Source organism: Marmota marmota, unplaced genomic scaffold, assembly GCF_001458135.2.
Source record: "Marmota marmota marmota unplaced genomic scaffold, marMar, whole genome shotgun sequence".
Classification (NCBI taxonomy): domain Eukaryota; kingdom Metazoa; phylum Chordata; class Mammalia; order Rodentia; family Sciuridae; genus Marmota; species Marmota marmota.
The window spans coordinates 13,605,106-13,613,370 of NW_025999968.1; the positions used below are offsets into that span (position 1 = coordinate 13,605,106).

At 36.7% G+C, this 8,265-nt stretch overlaps 1 pseudogene; it reads left to right on the forward strand.

Annotated features, from left to right (window-relative positions):
* The first annotated feature begins 6,928 nt into the window (after positions 1–6,928).
* On the forward strand, positions 6,929–7,975 carry LOC107136196 (annotated as a pseudogene).
* The last annotated feature ends 290 nt before the right edge of the window (positions 7,976–8,265 follow it).

Here is an 8,265-nt window from a genome sequence, read left to right on the forward strand (position 1 = left end):
AGGTCTCTTGGTCACAGCGATGACAAGCACACATATGCATTTAGTATGAGTGAGTTCATTTTAGTTTGCTCTGTTCTATTAGTGCCTAGTGCAGAAGCTTAGTCCAAAGCAATGACCTCACAAAATTTTTGTTTAATGGTCTCAACCCCTAATTTAATGTAATCTCCTCAGTGTCAAAGATCTAGTAGAAGATTACATCTTATGTGATTTAATGAACATATTTTAAGCTGTCTGGGTCAGAAAGAACCTTTTTAGTCTCATTGGTTTCAGAAAGAGTGAAAATTTCAGATAAAGGACTTTGAATGTTAATTCTTATCTTCTTTTTCATGGGTTATGTATCTTACCAATAAATTTAATTTCTTCAAATTAATATTGCCAGTTATTTAAATCTGCCTATATTCTGGTATTTATGAAATTTGAGTATGCATCAGGTTGGTAAAAATTTTATACTTATGTTTTATTATTTTAATAATCATAGAGGAAGAATATGGAAAAATAAGTTTTGATTGATAGATGAATCTGACATATTTTTTCTGATAATTGGGCCTCACTAGGTGAGTATGAATTGTGTACTACAAAAACATCATCTAACATGGATAAACATAATTACATTTGGACAAAAGGATAAAGAAGGAAGAAAAATGAGAAAAAAATGAAATTTAACATGATACATTTATAGTTATTAATACCTTGAGCTATTTTTAGCTTGACATTGCACATGATTTCTCTCATAAAAAATCCTCTATTATCTCATTCTTTCCTATGAGGGACTTATTATCATATTATTTAATATCAATATTTAAAAAATGTAACAAGCAATGAAACAAGCTTCATTCGCTCCTCAGGCATCAAGTAAAATTCAGGACATAATGCTTTCCTTCCACTACGAAAAAGCTCTTATGTACACTTTTATTTCATGAAATACACTTGATGGATGATCTACCTCATTTTTGAAATATATTTATTTTTCTACAAGGTGCTAAAAATATCGTTAAAGCTCAAAAGCATGACAAATCACATCTATTTCTTATTTGGAAAAAGGCTCTTGCATTATTGCATTTTTACACAATTGTCATCATTCAGAACTACTTTTCCTGCTGCTGAGCACCGCTTGTTCTCATCCATGTGCTGTTTGCAGGCAGAGCTGACACTTTACTTGTTCGCTGATTTCCCATATGCAATAGCTTTGTGCATTATGCCTTTTTTGACTGTTTAATAATCCAGTGTATATTTTATTTGTGACCATACTAAGGGAAGGTCTTCATATGGTATCACAATACAGAAAATTCCACTGAAAGCCATATAACATAATACTTTGTAAACTGTCTTCACCCATGGAGTTTAAGTCACTTTATATAATAACATCTGCTATCCTGAAACAGAAAGATGTTACAATGTGTACCTTCTTTTTCTTTTTTGATATGAAAAACGTGTGATATACATAAAATAGACATTCAAATTACATAATCCCTATGGTGTAGATTTGAAGGCACTTTAACTAGTTTCTTGCAAAATAGAGTTAAGGCTGAGGACTAATTATAACTAAAGTCAAAGATTATGCCACAGGACAGTAGCACATTTGATTGTTCTCAGTACCTTCAAATGTTCTTTCATGCATTAGAAGAGAGAATATTTGGTAGCCTGCTAATTGCTCCTTTTGCAAAGCTGACACTGAATATGAGCATTTATTCTGCAGGGAAGGCTGTTGTTTTTAAAATAAGTATACTGTGAAGACAAAACTGATCTGCATTATACTCTAATAGATTAGGGTAGAATGCTACTATGAACTTGAACTTTGTGGGGGGGGTGATACTATTTTCATTTTTATTATACTTATTAATGCACACTAGCTGTACAAATTAATGAGATTCACTGTGATATTTCCATACATGCATGCACTGTGCATGGATCATGTCCATCCCTTCTTATTCTGCCATCAACCCCTTCTTCCTCAGGTCCTCTTTCCAGTCCCTCCTCTTCTTCCAGCTCATCTTTTTTTGTTGTTTTTATCTTTGATTTGGGTCTTTTTGAAAAATGATATTACTTGGTCTCAGATTGCTTTTCTGTAGAAAGACTTAGCCTGCAATATTCCACTCTCTTCTTAGATCCTCTCTTTTGTTTGTATGGCAGATTATATTGAGATTCGGTAATACATACCAACTTTTTATATATTCACCAAAGTTATCTATCAATGTTGACCAAATTTCTTGAGTGTTTATATTTGACTATTTTTTTGCTGAAGCCTAGGATGTTTGAAGAACATACAAAGATCAAGGATATTTCAAACAATGCTTGCTGTTTGGGCCATTGAGATTAAGTTTCCCAAAAGTCTATCCAGAAGGCAGACCACCCTATTGCTACTACCTCTACCCATCTGGAACTTTGACCCAAAAGCCTACTATTAAACTTTTCCTGGTATGTTTGTTTACAAGAAGGAAATTTATATCAAACAGATTTAGAATCAATAGTCTCACAAATGCATATCCAATATGTCATGCACTATTATAAAATCATATTTGATGCTCTAACATGAAAGGAGATTTGACAAGATAACCTCAAATCTCTAGGTGCCAAAATACCTTCATCAACAAAACATTTAGAAATGTTGAAAACAATATACTAAAATCCCTCCCAGCTTCAATTCTTTCCATTGAACAGGCCACAAATTCTTCTGAGTCTTAAAAAAAGTAATGGCTATTGGACCTGGTTTCATGGAATCCATTGAATCCAAAAATGGAGACTGTAATGATTCTTGCTCATTAGAGTTCACTTGTCAAGAAAGATTTACTTGTTTTCCAACAACAGTTTTCTTATTGTATTTATCTGTTTTTATTTCAAAGTTCATTATAATATTTGTAACCAAGAATAAAAGCAATTTTATTCTTTGTAATAGTCAAAATTGTCACTATGACCAGAATATTCAACTGAAGAATATATCATAGACTGAATGAGTCATAATGATACTTCTCTGAGCTCAAATAACTACTGTCTATACTCATTCAGAATGAACCAAAGGCTCTCAAACAGATTAATTTTAAGGGAATAAAATACCTTGTTAAATATTTTATTTATTTTAATGGGTACAAATTGAAATTATAGACATTTCCGAGAACTTCTGAATTTTTTCAGTCATATGAATTTAATTTTAGGATTCATATTGTGGTGGTGGTGTTAAAATTCATCCTTTTCCTGTTTTTTTTAAAGCCATTCCTATATATGTATTCCTTTTCTCTGCAACAAATGAACGGCTGCCTTGAGGGAAAATATAATATCTTCTACTATCAAATCCTTCACAATACTCCACCTTATAACATTTATTAAATATTTTATAACTTAATTTTTGGACCATACTATGTTGAAAATTAAAACCTCAGAACTTAATTAACAGAGATAATTAGCATATCACTTTATCTTCTTGGAAAGTTCATTTAATGTCAGCTGAATGATTTCTAAAATTAACATAAAGGAGAATTTATTTCTCTGAAACTTCTTATTTATTCTCCATATTTCTTAGGTATTAAGCAGTATCAAAGTTGCAAGAAAATATTTATTCTGTTTGTTCATCAATTTGGTCATTATTTAAAAGGTTACTACCATTTAAAAAAAATCACTCTAGCTGGATATGGTGGCACTTGTTTGTAATCCCAGTTACTTGGGAGGCTTAGGCAGGAGGATTGCAAATTCAAGGACAGTCTCAGCAGCTTAGCAAGACCCTGTCTCAAAATAAAATAAAAAATATGCAGAAAGTAGCTCAGAGGTAATATGCCCCTGGGTTTAGTCCCCAGTAACATACATACATGTGCAAACTGAAGTGAGCCTCATCTTTAAAAACAATGCTGTTAGAAATTCCGTTATGCATTCTCCTTCATTTACCCCATTGTATGTACAATTAGCCAAATGTCCATTCTCTTTCTTTTTTTCCAACTCTCCAGGAAAATCTCTCTTTAATGGTAACTCACAGAATAAAAGTATACCTTACCATAGTTTTAAGTGGAAAAACATAGCCATTGATATAGAGGGTTAGCTAGACCCTTTTGATGTGTTGACTTCCCAGTGAAGCTATGTAAACCAGCACACCTTTAAGTGGTAGCAAGTTTTATCCTGTCTTCCTTTCTCATTACCACTAATGGACACCTTCCATATTTGACCTGACTTAGATACTTACAGAGCACTGACAGAAAGCTTATTATATGGTGCTACTCTCTTGGCTTTGATGTTCTCTAAACCATGCATGTGATTGCTTTTAGGGGAAAAATTCAAACTCCTGGCACTTTAGACACAGTAAATTCTCTCAGAGACTCCAGTTTGTGTCTTGAATCATGAAGTGTGTAAAGGATATATAACAACTAAAAATTATTTCTAGATGCTGAAAATGTAGGCTATGTTTATTGCTCATATTTGCCAGTACAGTTAGAGAATTTATGCTCTTAGGATTTCAGTGAAAGTGGGCCTTTCTCTACTTTAGTTCTTTTGTCTGTCTCTTCCAATCCCTTTCAATACAGGCAGATAAGTTCTGTTGATAATAGTAAAAGCCCATACTAATGTCATCCAATTCAGTACTTATAGATCTTATATTAAATTAGAATCTGTTAGGTCAAAGAAAGTACAGGGTAATGTGTGTGTGTGTGTGTGTGTGTGTGTGTGTGTTGCCAAGGATTGAATTGAATCCAGGGACTCACAAATACAAACCTTCACTCTATCACAGAGCTACACCTCCAATCCCAAATTAACTCTTTTAAAAAGAAAGTATAAGCAATAACATAATACACCTAATAATCCATCTTTAAATTCAGTAGGTTGAGGTGAAGAGTACCTTTATCTGTGGAAACATTGCTATGTATAGTATTGAGGTTTTTAATCTAGTCTACAAAGTGAGTTTCAATCACACATAGTACACCAAAATGAAGCTTGTATACCACGTTTTTTATAAGAACGTGGATCTTCCTTCCTGAAGATACTGAAAAAAAAAAGAAAGAATATGTGCCATTTTATTGGGTGACATATCAACTTTAAAATAAATTTTGAAAAAGACAAAAGTTGATTTTCACCAATGAGAACAAATTTTTTAAAAGTAAAAAAAAAAAAAAAGAAGAAATTTGTTTTCCACAACCATATCTCACCTGACCAGCCAATAGATACTACTTTCCACTATTCCCCCATTTCATACAAAGGACAGACACTGTTAATCAATCCCAGAATTTTTTTATGATGTGCTCATACTCACCTTTAGAATCCCCAATACAGTGACCCAGGCTTTGATAATGATTTTATTTGGCAGACTATTAAACTGAATCTCTGAAAGGGGTAATATGCCCTAAAAATAATATTTGTCTTAAAAATATATCACAAGGATTAAGAAAATGTGAACCAAGTGAATAATCATTGAAAACCAGTAAAGGTATTGGAAAAAAGGGCCCAAAGGGGTTAACTTCTGAAGTAGATCTGTAATCTCATAGTTAAATATGAGTATGAAGACTTTCTTCACAGAAAAGTTAAATCTATCAGTAATAACATTGACAGACATCATTTTTTAATATTGTTTCTAGAGTTATGGGGTATATTAAAGAAAAAGCGTCCATTTGAATTAATATGACTAAATGTCATTGAATAGTACCATATGATTGCCTAAATAGTAGGATTTTCTTGCTACAACCCATGTAAAATGCCCAATAAGGTGCCCAGCACAGAATAGGCATTCAATATGTCTGCTGCATTTTTCCTTTGTCTTTAAGAATCTAATTAAAAATCACCATGTTGAAGTTTTCTGTAGATATTGATTTAGATATTGCATAAAATATTGCATAAAATGTTTCTGCTAATGAAGAAAAATTGCCTGGCAGATAAAAATAGTATTAAAATGCACATCTATTTATGAAGTATCCATTTAATCAGGAAATGAGCTTCTGACCCATCTGGTGTCTATAGTATCAATCTATTACGGAAGTTACCTGAGGGAGTCACAGAAAGTTCAGGTATTCAGAGAAGCAATGTGCAAGCACAGGGCGAGTTATTTTCAGAAAAGCCTTTATAGAAGATCTTAGCTTATAGTGGTAGATAAGAAGAAACTTTATTTTCAGAGGATTAAAACTAGAATTCTTTATTTATGTTGATTGCCAGGATAGCAAAATCTTTCTCTCAGAGTTCAGTAGATGGATGAATCAGGAAACTTAGGTCAAAAGAGCAAACTGCCGGGCGGTGACCTCACAGAGATACAATCACAGACCCAAAGCTTGTGTGGTATAAGCTGTTCAAGAGATTGGGAGGAGTCATTTGAAAAGGCAGTCAGTACAGCACTGGTTACTGATAAGCAATTTCTAATACATGTGAATACATTTGTATTTTGCAACTAGATGTACCTTTCATTACTGTGCTAAGATGAGCCATAGATCAGGTAGAGAATGCCCTGGGACCCTCCTGGGACACAGGAATGGCACACAAAGACCTGGATCAAGATAACAAAAAGGGGAAGTGGAGGAAGGATGCAGGATCATCAGCACTTGCCCATCGACATCCAGACCAGCAAGCCACTCGACTGGCTGGTGGACAGAAAGGCACTGCAAACTGATATGGCAGAGTCTAGTGCTGAAGACTCCAGAGAAGATCAATGATGTCATCCAGGACATGCCAGAGAGAGAAGAGATTGTCCAGCTACTCTCTGAATCCTATATTCCCTATTTCCACTGTCTAAGAATCGTGGAACTTGTCAAAGGTAATGAAGCTTCCACATAGAACATTTTTGGCTGGTACTCTTGGATGTAGGATTAGCAAGAAATCGTAGCCCTGTATGAGAAGGGCAGCACCTACTTAGTGGAACTCTCTAGACTCCTGGGTCGGAATGTTAACTAGGAGATCCCCTTGCTGAAGAAGCAGATTGCTAAGTGCCAGCAGCTATCAACAAGAATAGAGCTGCAAGGAGGTGGAGGGCCAGGCTGGGGCAGCTAAGATGCGTGAGCAGTTCTATCACTCCTGCAAGCAGTATGGCATCATGAGAGACAATGTCTGAAGAGAACTGCTGGCCCTGGTGAAGGACCTGCCAAGTTAGCTGGCAGAGATTAAAGTAGGGGCTCAGTCCCTGGGGGAAGCCATGGACCTATACCAGGCCTGTGTAGGGTTTTTATGTGAAAGCCCCACAACGCATGTGTTGCCTGTGCTGCAATACTTGCAGAAACAGGGAAACTCAATGGTGTATGAATGGAGGAGAGGAACGGAGCTTTCTGTAGTAGAGTGGCCATACCTGGAGGAGCCTCCTGAGCAGCTGGAAGAAGATGTGATTGACTAGAGCAATTTGGGGTGAAGGCAGTTTCCAGAGCAGTCATCTCTACTGAGGCTTCTGGAATCAACTGGGACATCTTCCTGGAATTGGAGGCAAAGCACCCTGGGGTTGAGGGGAAAGACTGGGCAGATGGTGCTGCTGCTTTGCAGATCACAGTGCTTGAAGCAGGAACCCAGGCTCCAAAAGGTGTTACTAGGGGCCCAGATGCTCTGACACTTTTTGAATACCCTGAGACCCAGAATCAGTTCACAGAGCTTGAGACCTTCTTGTCCCAGAGAGCAGTGGAGATGTGTGAGAAGGCTGACATCCTGTCCATGAGCCAGTTCCAGTTCGCTCCCACCATCTTACAAGACCAGACCAAAGAGAAGATGGTTACCATGGTGTCCACACTGCAGGATCTCATTGGTCACCTCACTAGTCTTTAGATCCAACACCTGTTTATGATTCTGGCCACACCAAGGTAGGTGGACTGAGTGATGGAATTCCCCTAGCAAAAACTGAAACAGTCCCAACTACTGACTTTGAAGAAAGAGCTGATGGTGCAGAAGTAGCAGGAGGCACTTCAGGAGCAGGCAGTTCTGGAGCCCAAACTATACCTGCTGCTGGAGAAGACCAAGGAGCTACAGAAGCTGAATGAAGCTGACATCTCCAAGAGGTTCAGCAGGAGCCCTGTGAACTTGATGGGAACCTCCCTCTGATGTTCTCCCTGTGTGTTCTTACCTGTCCATCTTCACAGCCTCAGGTGGAGGTGGGACCACCATGGCTGATATTGTGGGGCCCTTCCCTTCAAGAATCCAGGCAGGCTGGAGGACAGAGAGCCACAGGATGGAACCTTCCCCTGGGTGGGGATGTGGCACTCACTCTGCAAGAAACTGTCTTGCCTGGCCCTGTGGCCTATCAGCCTGAAACCACAGCTTCTACTGTTGCTAGTTAATTGAGTTGGACTTAATAAAAGAGCAAAAGCAAAAAAAAAAAAAAAAAAAGGTCCAGAG